The sequence below is a fragment of the Taeniopygia guttata genome, chromosome 1A (genome assembly GCF_048771995.1).
Source record: "Taeniopygia guttata chromosome 1A, bTaeGut7.mat, whole genome shotgun sequence".
Classification (NCBI taxonomy): Eukaryota; Metazoa; Chordata; class Aves; order Passeriformes; family Estrildidae; genus Taeniopygia; species Taeniopygia guttata.
Genome location: NC_133025.1, coordinates 37,774,239 through 37,789,637, shown reverse-complemented (window position 1 = coordinate 37,789,637; position 15,399 = coordinate 37,774,239). Strand labels below are relative to the sequence as shown.

The 15,399-nt window shown below is 40.5% G+C and overlaps 1 protein-coding gene across 7 annotated transcripts in view; it reads right to left on the bottom strand.

Annotated features, from left to right (window-relative positions):
* The window catches only part of SYT1 (synaptotagmin 1), a 329,787-nt gene extending 318,640 nt beyond the window's left edge, over nt 1-11,147 (bottom strand). For 6 of the 7 annotated variants that reach the window (XM_030289361.4, XM_030289381.4, XM_030289386.4 and 3 more), the window contains exon 1: nt 11,007-11,147. The gene's annotated coding sequence lies outside the window, so the exon portion shown is untranslated. The remainder of the gene's footprint in view (nt 1-11,006) is intronic. The other variant, XM_072917684.1, reaches the window with a different exon arrangement.
* Between the last annotated feature and the right edge of the window lie 4,252 nt (nt 11,148-15,399).

Genomic DNA, 15,399 nt, shown 5'->3' with positions numbered 1-15,399 from the left:
AATATTGTCACTCCCAATACAAAGGACCTTTATCTACAATTTTACTGACAAGATACTCATCTTTATGTGGAACTGATAGTAAACTTTTCACTGCTATTAAGACTCTGAGAGACAAAGTTTATTCTTAATGCTTCTTTTGTACTGTAAGATTCTGCAGAAACACACATTGTGATTAGCTGCATTAACTTGGAACCAGAAAACTTGGGTTCAATTCCCATCACTGCCCTGGGCTCTCCATAAGGCCTTAGACACATCACTTAGGATTCCAGTGTCCCATGTCAGGTGTCCATAAATTGGCTGGCAAAGTCACACCTAGTACTCCCAGACTTTTCACAGTCACTGGAATGAAACAGATAGCTCCAGAGAGCAGTCCATCTCACACCAAGACAGATGCCTAAGGTAGGTCAAATGAATCACCTTCTGAAGGTATTTAAACTTAAATGAGATGAATCCTATCCTTAATCTCCTTCTGCCATTGATCCCCATCTGTCATATGGGATTTATGTTTCAACACATCAATAGGACATTACTTTGATTGGCGCCTACATAATAAAAATGACTGTCTGATGTGTACAGACTTGCACACTTCACAAAAAGCTATTCCTAAGACCTTTAGAAATCTTTGCGTCGACATTCAAAACAGGCTATCTGGGCAGCTATGGTTTTGACTTTGTATTTGTTTTGCCCATTCATGTTATCACCTATCAGAGTAGTAATAGGTGTTCTCCTGTATCAGACTCTCATTGAGTGGGGGAGCAGAAATCTCATATAATTACATCAACCTCTGGACAGATAAACTGGCTCCTGAATAGGGGAAGCTGCTGTAGCAGAATTTTGCTAGTTCCTTTATCATAGAAACTACTTTCTGGTATGAAGTAGCTAGTCTTTTAAGTATTACTGGAGCTGAAACTACTTTATCTCCTTTATGTCACATAAATTCCCTCCTGGACGCAGAAGACTAAAATCCAGGTCCTTTGTACCATCCCACCTTAAATAATTCAAATCCCAGTTGTGAGCATGGCATTATACACAGAATAGCTTTCTTCAGTAGCAAGTCAAATAGCTTACCTAGTTTTCAACTGGAAGATAGCAATGATTATCATGATTACTGGGAAACAGGAAACTTTATTCTATTTAAAACTGAAAAAATTATTATTTATGCCAGGGTGGAGGTAAAGAGGTTTTAAAGGCTAACTCAGCACAGTTTCTAAATAGAGCTCCAAATGTGGATGTGCAAATCCCGTAGTATGAAAAGTATTTAACCACAAGTAAAATATACTTATATCTGGCAGAATGCCTAACAGACAAGTGCTCACATTCACAGGTCCGAAGTTTCCATGATTCAATTAAAATCATTCTGAAGGAGAGGGTTGATATGGTTACAGCAGTCAGTTGTTTACTGATCTCTGGGGGCCTTAAAAGATGGCATTTTTTCCAACATTTGGGCTAGGTTGTTTTTTGGCACAATAGCCCATGTCCCCGGTCAAAGATTTGGATCCTATTATGTTAGGCACAGTATAAACACATATAGAACAGGCCCTGTTCTAAAGGGACTGCAGAGCAAACACTGTTCCTCACAAACATGAAGCAGCTTTTGATGAAACAGCTGTCATCAGTTACAACCCATATTTGGAATTCATGTGTTAACAGAGCATCCATACATAAAAATAATATACAACAAAAAAAAAAAAACAAAAACAAAAACAAAAAAAAAAGAAGAAACATGACCACCACTCGTTATGATGTTTGCTTTTGATTTTTCTCACATGTTCAGGCAAGCAAGCAGCCTACAAAAACAAAACAGGTAAACAGGTTTAAAAAAACCTAAGTAGATATTTGAAGTGATAGTGACAATGAGTGATTTTTCATGCAGTCTTCCAACTCAACTATAAAAATACTTTGAAGGGGAAAAAAGCAGAACTGTATTTCTGGGACATAATTCTGTTCATCTAAAAAAAAACCATGATTCACTAGAAACACATTAACAGGAATTCTGGTCTATGTGAACCAGAATTGGAAGACCAATATTAGACCAAGTCCAATGAAAAAAGCAACATGGCCTGAAGAAGGTATTCTGTAACAGGAAACAATTTAGTACATGTTCATTTCAGGTTCTCTTTCAAGTGCCTTATCTAGGGAAAAACTCACATGTATTTACTACTCCTAAAACTCATACCAGTTGTACATGCTGTGACTGTATCCACATGCACAAGGGTGCTGTCCCATATGGTGAATATGCTCATTACATCTTAGTCCTAGGCACTAACTTTCTGAAACCAGCCAGCTAAGGTTTAGTTCTAAGTCTGCTAGGCAGACAGATCTTGATCTCTGCAGCAACAGGTACAGAATGTTTGACTGTCATGGAACAACACAGAGTCTCTCCACTCACACACCTCACTGCTAAGACCATTGCTTCTAGCTCCTCCTAATCTTGCTACACAGAAGTACAAAAAACTCATATAGCCAATAATAATGGGACAACAGCTTGACTTGACTAACCACAATCAATAAACTTGTTCATGGTCTTTAGGAGTGAAAAAGTTTTAGTACATTCCCCTACTCTTTTTAAGCACTACAGTTTAAGGCAAACACTAAGCACAGTTCTACACTATTTACTATACAATCTCTTAAATTTTGTACCTGGAATTTATTCAGTACAATTACCTCTAAGACTGATTGAAGCAACTACCTGTAAGTATCTTAACAGCAATACAGCTATAAGTAGAACAGGCTGAACTAATATTTTTCACAGTTTGAGGATAAATTTTTGTATTACTTCATCAGCATAATCCCTACAGTACTCAGAATGATCAAAATACTTATCCCAAAAGGACCCATAAAAAGCCTACTGGAAGAAAAAAACTTAAACAATTTGTTAATTGTAACAATCTCAACTAGGCTCAGTACTCATTACATCCACCTATGACCTTCTGTCCACCCTTGAGTTCATCCTTTCAGACTTGCACATTTACCTACTTGAAACCCCTAAAGCCAACACTGCAAACTATGCCAAGAGGCTGGATTTTTTACCTCCCCAGAAAGATTACTTTTCGTCATCACAGAAAGAGTTGTAGAACTGAGTGGAAGAAGCCACAGTGACACCACAGACTAGGGAATGCCAAGTGTTGATCCCACAGACTAGGGAATGCCAAGTGTTGATCCCTTCCAGCAAATAATTTAGCTTTGTTCTATGAAATCAGTAAACATCACTGAATGAATATGTTATTTTTAAAGTAGCTGAAATGCACAGACATTCTAAGGGCCAAATTTCAACACAAGTATCTGGGAAGGCAGAAAAAAGTTTTGGCTTTTGGGATTAATTTGAATCCTTAAGTAACAGTGCAGACAGTCCCTACTATGCCTGCAAAAGACTGGTTCACCTTTAATGGACATTTAGCTGGTTTTTGCTTTAGAATCTAATTGATAGTACATGAATAAGCAGTGTTCAATTCAAAAATCTGAGCTCCAGCTGCTTGGTATAAAGATAAAATATTAATTACTATTATTCTTCCAAAATTCTGATTTCCATAGTGAATTTTATGCCTTGCTCTTCTATAACACAACTTTCATCAGTATTTATAAAGAATCATTGATTTTGAGTAAACAGCTCACAATTATTAGCCAGTGTACAATTTATAAAGCAAATAATTGCATAGCAAATATTAAAGTAAGCCAAAGTCATTATTAAAAACAGACATACATTTTGAAAATGATAAATGCAAGAAAAAAACTATAGCATGGGACTTCAGGTGGTCTTGTTCCAGATTATTTTACCTCAATTTTTCACTATCAGCATTTTCTCAGTAAGCTAAAAAAATAAGCAGTAAATACATATTAATAAAAACCCCAAACAGATGAATTATCTTATGAAAGATTTACAAAAATTAAGCAAATATACAAGGTAAGAGCAGTGAAGGCTTTACACAGGTATAGCACAACATGAAGAAGTGAGTGACCTCTGTCAAGGTCACATGGATATTGCCTGGTGTTTCTCTGCTCTAACTAGCAGCTGAATAAGCTAACAAAGCATGAAGTAAGAAAGTCAAAGATGATGAGCAAGTGCAAGGTAACTGCTTGTTATTAGCATATGAAAAAAAACAACTATGAAGAAATAAAAAAAAATCTTTAAAAGAAAGGCACCTACTGTCAGGCTTTCCGTAAGGAAATATTAGTATGTCCTAGATATAGTTATCAAATGCAAGAGTATAACAGACAGACCTTTAATTATATATTTAGGCTGTTAGAAAATAAATAAACTTTAATTTCAGGATCTAGAAATCCTGCAATTCAACCAATATTCCACTTGCAGTCAAAAAACATATTTGTCTTCTACCCTCAGCTGGACTACTCTAGGACATCTTTGGCAATTCAGTGGGAGTACACTCCCCAAAGGCAGCCCTCTCATTAGAGACACCTGTTTTCTTACCAATGCCACCAATTAACTTCCCATAGCCTGACACATGGAGAGGACATGGAAGATGCTAATCAAGACAAGTTTATCCTGGTTCAAAGCAGAATCATGACAGGATTCCCCGCTTCACATGCCAGCCACAAGGTTTGCCATCTGCATAGACAGTTCCAAACCCAGAACAGGTTTGACAGAAGACCATCCTTCTGGTATCATCTCACTGATGGGCATCTGGAAACTAAAGCCTATTTACACAAATCCTGGCCATAACAATGAGAAATAGGGCACTGGCACTCCCACAACTCAAAGAGTAACAGGAATTATCTTTTTAAGCTAAGTACCTACTAATAAGCACAATTTATAGCTTCAGGACACATCAGAGGAATAAAATAAATGGAAAGAAGAGTTAGCAATTTCAAGGGGCTTTAAGTCAGGTCTCAAAGATGAACACTAGTTAGATATATAAACAAAAATTTCTCGTCTGTTACAATGGATGAAATAGGATTATAACATACAAGGGCAGCTTAAAGGAAGTTCAGACCAAACTCTTCACACAACCCAACATGTCACATCTTTTACAACAAATGCTATATAATCCAAGAGACACAATAGGAGTTAATAGCAGCAAGTTCAACGGGTTGGTGATTTTTAGGTCAAAAGGATAGGCGATTACCTTTGCCATTCTCAAGGATTAACACAAATCACAAATCCAACAATTTCAACATCAATTCCAGAACTTGTACCTGGTCTAGTTAACAGAAAAGAAAATACTAATCTACAGACTTCAAGTAGAAAGGTGTCATCTGCTCAGTAAGGCGATTCATACACTTGCTACTCTGATGGACAAAACACTGATACCTCATTTCTAGTCTGGGCTCTTGTAGCTTGTGTGCCCAGCCAGGTTGCTGAGTGAACTTCTATGTATCAGGGAACAACTTAATACCAGTATTTTCACTGTGTAGGGATCAAGAAGCCTTTCAGCATATCCAGCTATCCAAAGAGAACAGGAAGCTTTTAGGAGTCCTATTAGGAAACAGACTAGACACATCTCAATTGGGACAACAAGTCCCTCCTCTAAATTAATTCTAGTCCAGCATCTTTTCTGAGTTAGGCAACTCTCCTACTCTCAACACTCCAGTTAGTGTTACAGCTGCATACAACTTCTTTTCTCTTTGAAATAAGAGCAGACCACATTACCTGGGTATAATCCCTAATCCTACCCAGAACCAGTATTTTAGAGGGGACTCACTTTTTTTTTTTTTACTGGAAGTAGCCAAAAGTATTACAGTGCACTTTGTTAAAACACATTCAGAATGAGAAAGCAAATGAACTCAGCCCATAATAGCACTTTTTCCAACTTTATTAGAATTGGCACAAAAAAAACAGAAGCATTCTCATGAATATGGATTTTGTATTTTATTCCAGATCATTGACAAAGGTAATGAAAAGAATTGGAATAATGGAGATGGCAATTCCCCATACACTATCTGTTCTGCAATTTATTACATGGAATAAAAAAAAAAAAATCTGCTCACATGTACAATAGTACTGTTCTACAGTATTATTTTTACAACTAGCACCCTGAACTAAATAAAATGCCTTACTGAATTCAAAACACAAAACTTGCAATATCAACAAGAAACACTGAGTCCTTTTTTAACTCAAAAAAATGTTTCAAAACTCTTTTGATTGGGATATATTACTCTATCATTCTTTAACCCTCAACTATCTGCCAGTATGCTGTGTCTTCCATCGACACATCATACCACTCAGTTTTCCTTATCACTTTATCCTGTAAAAAAAATTAAAATACAACCCTCCTCATCTATAATCTGTACCCTCACATATTTTAAGAATTCTTCCCAACTAGAAGAATCCTAGAAATAAATGTTTATAAAGAAATGCTGTCCATAGCTTTGGAAAGAAGTGGAAACAAAAAACAAACAACCACAAAAAACCCAAATCAATGAAATAAACAAAAAAACCCGCCACCAAAACAAAACAAAAACCACAAAAAAACACCCCACATGCTACTAGTGGTCATTAAGTTTTCCAAATATGATCAAGTGTTCATCTGTACACAGACATATTTTCTAGGAAAAGCACAACTGTTACCCTGAATTAGATAAACTTTGTCAAGGAATCTTTATTTCCACAGTGCTTTGCACAAAAGCACTCCAATTATTTTTAATTGCACTATCTACATGGTTATTTAAACACATGGACATGAGAGTTCATGAGTAAACTCATGTCTCTGAGCCAAACTGAGAAATGGTTACCAGCTTTTCCATTCGCAACTGCTACACTGATTTTTCAACCACACGATTACAGAAAAACAATACCCTTAAGATAACAGAACTTATAAGTGGATTTTTAATCACTTAAATCAATTCCTTGAACCATCACTGAGCAGCTTTCAGGCACTGTACTATCTAGTTATTACATCAATGGCTACATTATTAAAGCTACCACAATATATTTGGCCATAGATCCTGAGTAGTGCCCAGGAAACTTACAGACAGCATCTTTAAAAGAACCAAATTAGATTTAGCCACTCCTAAATAAAATTTTATTTTCTTGAAATCTGTATATAACTATAACAATTCAGAGGTGATTAATTATTTGGATAATTTCTCATGATTGTTTTAAAATTTGTCAAATCTTCTCAATTTAAAAAGATATGAATATTAGAAGCTTATGCGATAACTACACTGCATAGGAAACATTCCAGATTTATTTCATGTTCTGATAGATTTTTCTGAGCCTATTTAGGGATATCTAGAAAAGAGAACTGGCATCCCGAGTTTGCAATTCCCTGCGAATTTAGAAGATGGCAACACCACTCCCTCTAGTATGGAGAAGGAGAACTGTTCAGTGCCTTCTGTTTCAGGGAAATACCTCGAGACTGGCAGTGATAAGAAAGCAGGTTATGAAAAATGGTCAGTTCTCTCATAAGACATTCATGTGCTCCTCCTTTAGCTACTTGGGGAAAACAACAGAAGAGAAAAGCCAGCCTCTAAAACATACTGATTAGACATTTGTCAGAAGTAGTACTTAAAGAGATGTTCCTATTACAGTTCCCATCCTGCTTTCAGTCATTACAGGACCCAAAGAAAAAAAAAATAGTATTAGTAAATACTTTTACTTCTTTTTTTATTTAAACGAAAATTTTTCCACACGCTGCTGCACAAATCACTCAGCTAATCTATGCAGTCCCTGAAAGGGATTGCCTGTAGCCTGCTCTTAGCCTATCACCAGAAGAAATCATGACAAACCCTTGTCAGGTGTCCTCCTCCTAATGCAGTCTGCTTTGGTGTCTGGTATTTCTGTAAAAGATGTAACAGTAAAACCACCCCCACATTTACTGGGGTGTATGAGAGAAGAGTAGAGCCTACTCTAGCAAAGATGACATTTGTACATAACGATCCTGAAAATATTTGTTAACCTAATGCTTTGTTTACTTAGTCTGGCAAATGCTTTTATTTTAACCTCAAGTATCTTTAGGAAATGTCAGCAGTAAACACAAATTGATAGTTTGTTCCCTTATCTGTATTTCTAATTAAGTTTTTTTCCTAGATACAGAGTTATGTCTAAAACAAACATTCTATAGAGAATCCAAGTAAAATCAAACTATGAAGTACTTCTCATGAAATTGCATATTTATATAGGCATCACCAGCAGAGGGAAGGAGATCATGGTATCCATGCATTATAAATCCTCCATGCTTTTCTTCCAGATATGCAGAAATATTTTCTTGTCCTTTTCATTCGTATCACAAACTTTAATGTCTCTTCCACAGCATGTAATGAGGTTGCATGCACCCTTTATTCAGAAAGCAGCTCCTAGTAGAGATTATCTGTGTGTTTAAACATGCATTCAAATATAAAACTATATAAAAATATTTTTTAAATTGTAATCAGACTACTGAATGGACAGGAAAAGACAACAATATGCTAAATAAGAGCTTCATTTTCATGTGAGGAAACATCAATTAACTGAGTTCTGTACAGATGAGTGGCTTAAAAACTTCTGCCAAGACACTAAGCTGCTCCTTCTTTGTACTTATTACAGCCAACCCTGCCTAAAGACCATAAAAATTGATTTTATGTTTCCGGTGTCTCTATGGTAGCTGGAAGAATATAGATTTTTTTTTTTCCCTAGGTTTCTGACAAACAGAACCTTCCCTTAACTCACACCTCCACTACACTAACCAACACTGAGAATCTTCTTGGTCATCTCTTACATCTGATCTGTTATGATTAAGGTAGGAGAACACTTCAGATTGCTAAACACTGTTCTATATGGTTTTAAAGGGGTTCTTGCCCATTAGTGTTACACTGGAAGCTGTATGCCACTTGTACTGCTATGGCATATGCGGCAACTGATTATTTTTCACATTTGTTTTAAGGAAGTATTAGAACTGCTGTTAGTCTGTGAGCTACCTCTTTAAATTCCAGTACCAACCCTTAAAATGGATTTAGCATCTTTCACATCAAACATTAATAAGGCTCACTTAGACGCACTTAATGTGAAGGAAAATTTGGCTTGTATGAAATGGCTACACTGGAACACTTCATGCTTTTGCAAGTGCAGGAGTATGATTATTTCCTACAGTATGTCATTATCTTATGCCCTGTGGTTCTTTTTGAAATTATCTCTTCTCACTCAAGCTGCCTATACTATGTTTCTAAGCTATATATTTTCAATTTATGAATTGTATGCATGCAAATTTTGAGCAAATATACCACAAGCCAAGTAATTCACCACATTAAAGTATATTTCCCTCAACACTACTAATAGAACTAAAAACCCAAAAAGCTTGGAACCAAAAGAGATACATGTTTGTCTCAAGACATAAAATCAGGTCATTTGTTTCCAAGACAGACAAGAAAACAGTATTCTAGACACATGTGCAATCTCCTTACGCTTTTTCGGAGCAGATTTTTTTAAGCATGGCAGGAGATGTCATTTCATATCCTCACAAAGCAAATTAGTTCGCTGCCTACTTGTCTTTGTACCTAAAAGCTTCCCCCTCCCTTTTTCAGGGACACTCCTAAACCAGCTGCCCATCTGTAACTCTAGCTGTCAACTCAACAGGGAAAGGAAAGTCCCCTTGGGTCTGCCAGTACCATCTTCCTTTTCTTAGGATGAAGTAACTCTCCCGGACAATAAAGCAATTTAAACAGCGCGTAACAGATTAGCATGCAACATGGATGGCACACTGCACAGCAGCTCTGAGGATCAATATCACCGCTGCAGATTAGGAGTCTACTTGTCATCTACAACATGTATGCGTATCTAGAACTACTCCACTGACCTTTGTACAGAAAATATGGTTTCGGAGACAGTGAAATATTATTGCACTACAACATTTTGCACTGAGTTTACAAGGTAATAAAGACAGAGATACTTCTTCACACGCAAATGGCTATTAAATAAGGAAAATAATACTTGACATCCCCCAGACAATCAAAAGAAATTATTTATTTGGATGCCAACATCTGTCTTGAGATTGTGGCCAAGTGCTTTTCTGTGCTCATTTAGGACTCTACTTGGAAAGCTTTTCAGTTACATCTACCTAGAGATTTCTCTCTACCACTTCCCATCTGACAGAAATCACTCAACTGGGTCTGATGAATAATAGCAAAAGGCAGCTTGTATCAGAGATGATTGAATTACAGATTGTTAAAAGTGCCATAAAAACTCATTCTAACGACTACATTTAATTTATTTACTATACTGACTACCAGAAGCTAGTAATCGTTTGATATCTTTATTTCAGAAGGCTAGAAACAAAAGAAACATGAACATTCTTTGTCACTTTCTTACTACTGTACCTAGTGGAGTTTGATAGGCAAAATTAACTTTTAAACAGAGCGCTGATCCCCAACCCATACCGTGTGCACCTAGGAACCAGAACAGAACGTACCCAAACCAGAGCAGGGCAAGTGGTACTCGGTATTAAGGAAAATCAAATTGCACGGAAAGAAAACACATTAGCCTGACAGCCTTTCTAAGTAATGACGGAAAGGCTTTCGTGAATTGATACATAAACGATTAGCCGTTGTCCTGCGGTCCGGAGGGGAGACCAGCACCAGGGGCGGGGCGCACCGCCGCGCCCCACCGCCCTCCGCCGGGGCGGCCGTCGGGACAGAGCACCCTGCCGAGGGCGGGGGCACGGCGGTGGCAGCGGCCAGGTGACACCCGGAGAAACAAGTTGGCCCGGCGGCCGGCTCGGCACCGGCTCCGGGCAGCGGTGCGGAGGGATGGAGGGATGCGGAGCGGACGGCTCCCCTCGCCTGCAGCCGGGAAGGGGGGCGACGGCGGAGCTCCGCGGGGGCGGGGAGCAAAGAGGGCGGGGGGCGCGGGCGTCCCCTTTGTCTGTGTCGCCCCTCCCGTAAACGCCCCCACCCCCGCCGGGAGCGCCCCGGGGGCGGGCCCCCGCCCCCCGGCAGTGCGGGCAGAGCCGGCGGGCGGGCGGCGGTACAGCCGCCCCCGGAGCATGTGCGCTCCCCCCGCCCGCGCAGCGGGCAGCCCCCCCCGCCCGCGGCGACGCCGCCCGGGCGCGGCTGCGGGCAGCTCCGGGGCGCTGCCTTACCTGGCAACCGGGGCGGGCGCAGCCGGCTCCGTCCTTCAGCCTCTCCCCACGGCGGCAGCTCCCGGGGCGAGGCGGCGGGGCGCGGGCGGACCGCCCCCGGCACGGCAGGCAGGCTGCCCCAGCCCCCTGCGCTCGGCGGGCAGGCGGCGCGCCGGGCGTTAAGTTTCAGCGGCGGTGGCGGCCGCCGGCGGGCAGGGCAAGGCGAGGCAGGCGGGGCGGCGGAGGCGGCACGGGGGCTGCGCGGCGCCGGGAGCGCCGCCACACTGCAGCGTCTCCAGGAATCCCTCCCGCGAGAGGCAGCCCATCACCCCCGGCCCGCCGCCCTCATTGGCTGCGGGGCGGGGAGACGCGCTCCGCGGCCAATCGCCCGGCGCCCACCGAGGGTGGAGCCGCCGCGCCGGCCTCGCCCATCCCGCGGCCGCGGGTCCCCGTCCGCCCCGTCGGGCGGGGCCGGGCGGCCGCGGGCGGGGGAGAAGGATGAGGATGGGGAGGATGGGGAGGATGAGGAGGGTATCCCCGCGCGCGGCGGGCAAGGCCGGCATCCCCGGGCTGCCGCTGGCCGGCACGACGCGCTGTATCGCAAGCCCCGCGGCCGTCGGGCGAGCCGGGTGCCCCGGGCGAGGCGCGGCAGTGCCCCTCGCCCGTAGGTCGCGGGGCGGCGGCGACCCCCGGCAGGCGTAGTTGGTACTGTTAGCGAGCCTGCGGGGCGCAGCCCCCCCTCTGCCGCCGCCCCGGGCAGCCCGCGCCGGGCAGTCGCGACCCAGCGGGGTGAGTCGTAATTGGCTTCTGTGGCTTAGGCGAGAGCAGACTGTATCGCGTGTTCAGGTAAGGACGTGCAAGGGTTAACCTAATTCCCTTGATCCATCCACTCTGAACTGGAGCTTTGATTAACACTGGTCTGCAAAATGTAACTGTAACAAATTCAATTAAGGGAAGCACATTTCTTCAACTTTTAATTAGATATATCCTATTTGTCTGATGTTTAATATAACATAAAAAGTTGCTCAGGTTCCAGAGGGAAATGGAAATAGATTTAGATGTAAGCTTAGCGATAACAAGCAATATTCCTCAAAGAGGAGGAAAACAATTTTACCTGCAAAATCGTAAACACAACAGGGTGGTATTTCTGTATGTGTTTCCCCTAACCTTTAATTGGTTACAGGGTACTGAACATACAGGTTGTAGCCCAGGTTTGATGTGCTATGATGATCCTGCTGGATTACAGTTGTTCTAAGAAAACTTAAGAAAGTAGTAATATATTTAACAACCATTTAGTCAGTTTCTGTTATTACACTGAGAGTGAAAAGTACCTAAAGTACATCTTAATATAGATAGCAGATTTTGGCAAAGAGAGGAGCCCGTATGCCATCGTCAGCAGGTAACTGAGAAAGTCACGCAGCCCCCAGGCACATCTCGTAGGTGACTTATTGTGCCTTCAACAGAACTGTATTCTGCCATTCCCTATCCATACTTTCATGCTGGGATTTGACTCTAAAATTCACAACCCTTTTCCAGTTCAGTTTTCTGATCGCATATTTTCTTAGGTCTGTTACCTCAGAATATCAGTTTTTCTTGTATGGGCACATTAGACCATGAGAGGAGAGAAGGAAAGCAAATGCAAAAGAAATTACATTGTAAAGCTTTTACTGAGCAAAGGAAAGGGGAACAACCATAATTTAAACTGCATATGCAGAAGTGTCACCTGTGTTCAGATTACCCTGTACGATTTAAAAGGATTGCTGTTTCCTCTGTACCAATACAATAGATATCAAGGATTATTTTCTCCAGGAACATTTATCTGGTCAGTTAAAAAACCCACAAATTTCAGTGCTAGTAATTATGAGGACTTGATGCTGAGTTCCTAACAGCCACACAGCCAGAAGTCTGTGGGAGTCTGACATTCACAAGGCATGACACATCATATGCTGTCTTAGTATTTGAGCAAAGACAAGAAACATCACTGAAGCCCAGTGGCCCTTCCTTAATATACAGACAGTAAGGAACAGAAATGCTATCTAGTAGTAGTTCTGAAGAGTATACCATCACTTTTGCACTCTCTGACTGTGGTAGCCCATCCATAATTGTTCTGCTATGTTGAAAAAAAACCAAAAAGCAAAAACAAAAAGCCAAACAAAAGCAAAAACCAAACCAAACAAACAAAAAACCTAAACCAGCTGTCGTAGTGGCTGGGAGAGTTTTTGCCTATCACTTTCTGAGCTTGGTTGTTTGCAATGAAAGAATTGCTGCAAAAGTTGCTTCCTTCAGTTTCTTTCAAGTTCAAAGGTTAATTCAAACAGAAAGTGGTTTTCAGTCCTGCAATTTTTATTTCACTACTGCATTTTCAAGGAAATGGGTAGTTAGTATCCAGTCATTATGTTAATTATACCAAAGGAAGCTGTGAGGCTTGAGGAATGACATACATATCCTGAATGGACAAGGATGCTCTAGAAGAGCTCAGGAGCCATTTGATGAATGCTTGGAGTGCTAGCCAAATGCTAGCCTCTAAAATCATGAAACATACATGACTGTATTTGTTATTGTTAACTCTTCCATGGTTGTGTTTAGGGAAGAAGAAAGGATCCTATTATGAGAAAAAAGAAGAAACATGCAAATCCAGAAGAAATTTATTGTAAACCCTCTTTTGTTGTTTTCTTTGGCATTTTAAATTTTTTAATGTGTTTTAGTGCATCAGAAGATAATTTTAAATACTGTCAGCCATTCAGAAGTTCCATCAGGTATCCTGCTACATAAAAATGGAGAGCTAGACTCCATTATATTCTTCGTATGTCCTGTTTTTGTTTTAGACTTTGAGCCAAAGGTACAGGAGCATCAGGCAAAATTTTGAATAAAAAGCAAGAACAGAAATGATTCCTTGTTTGTAATTTTTATTTTTCACTTTCTGTATATTGTGACTTCAAGATTAGAAAGCAATATGAGCCATAAAAACTAGATTTGGAAAATGAAAGACTCTTGCTTGATCCATAAAGAGAGAGGAAGCCTGGACCAAAGCAAATGAAACCAGTATTCTTGGGCCTATCCTGGCAAGTTCTATGGCATACAAAGAGCAGATGCTAGAATGGCAGTCACTGAACTGAGGCTAATTCAGGAGCAACAGGAGCTGTTACACATAAAAAAAAGCAATCAGGTCTTTGACTTTTTTCCTTTTGTAGGTCACACTTTGTGTGACCAAGTATCACAACTGCCACAAATAGATGTACAAGATGGGAAGTCAGGTAAATAATGAGAGCAAATCACTGGCAGGTAAATAAGTAAATAAAACTGGTGGCATGTATATTTACTAACCAGATAGATCTGTAAACTAACTGAACTGGCTTTCTGTGTCACAAGGTTACAGATACTTGTCTTTAACATAAAAAATATTTTATTTTGTTCTTCATTACAATGTCATTTACTTCTGTTTTGTGCTTTGATTTGGTCTTTTCCATCATCAAGTTAGTTTTTAGAGAAGTACTTTTATGGGAAGATAAAGGAATTGGGTTTTGCTTAGGGAAACGGAACAGCTTTTAAAATTAGGCTCTGATTGCAGTAGTTTAAGAATGTGTTTCTGAAATTTCTTTTAACATATTAAATGTCTATTCTTGATTGTTTTGGTGTTTTTTCCGGTTAACTGGGTATACAAGGGCTGGTCTGTATAGCTGACAATTAAACACTTGGAATCCCGTTTTGGTGTTCTGTTGTCACACTCTTGGTTTCAGTAAAGTTTACATAATACCTACTGAGTGGTGATGATGCACTTAGAATGAAAGACATGAAAGCAGAGAGAGAAAGCTATGTCCCCAAAGTGACAATTAACCTTCAGTAAAATTAATAAATACTGGAGTAACTATTCAACTATACACAACTAATGGAAGTGTTACATGAAGCAAATCATCTTTGAAGATTATTTTTCTAACAATGTATGTGATTAGCATATAGGTAGAGAGAGTGGAGAATAAATGTTGGGGGTTTGTGGTTTTAATTATAGCTAAAAATCAAAGGGTATAATCAAAGAACTTGTTAGTCCATTCACTGATGTTTGTCTCAGTTTGTCATCTGATTTCACTGTTTTCTTCTGTTTGATCTGTACACATCTGCTGCTGCTTCTAAGTTGATTAGGCAGAGATGGTCTCTTTTAGTCTGCATTTGTATAGCAGCTGACACTGAGAGCTCCTGCTTTGTGCCCAGGGCTCCTGGACACTATGGCAGCAGAAATGAAAATGAAAACAGAAGTACTCTGAGGGGGTGTTCAAGTGTAGCCAAACCAACTTGCATATGCTTTGCACAGATGTCAGCTATGTAATGCATTAACTGATCTGAGTCAGTGTCAGTCTGTTCCCCTGTAGATGGTGCCCCTAGTTCAGGGATTCTCTTTTGGGTTGTCAGGTCTGCATTC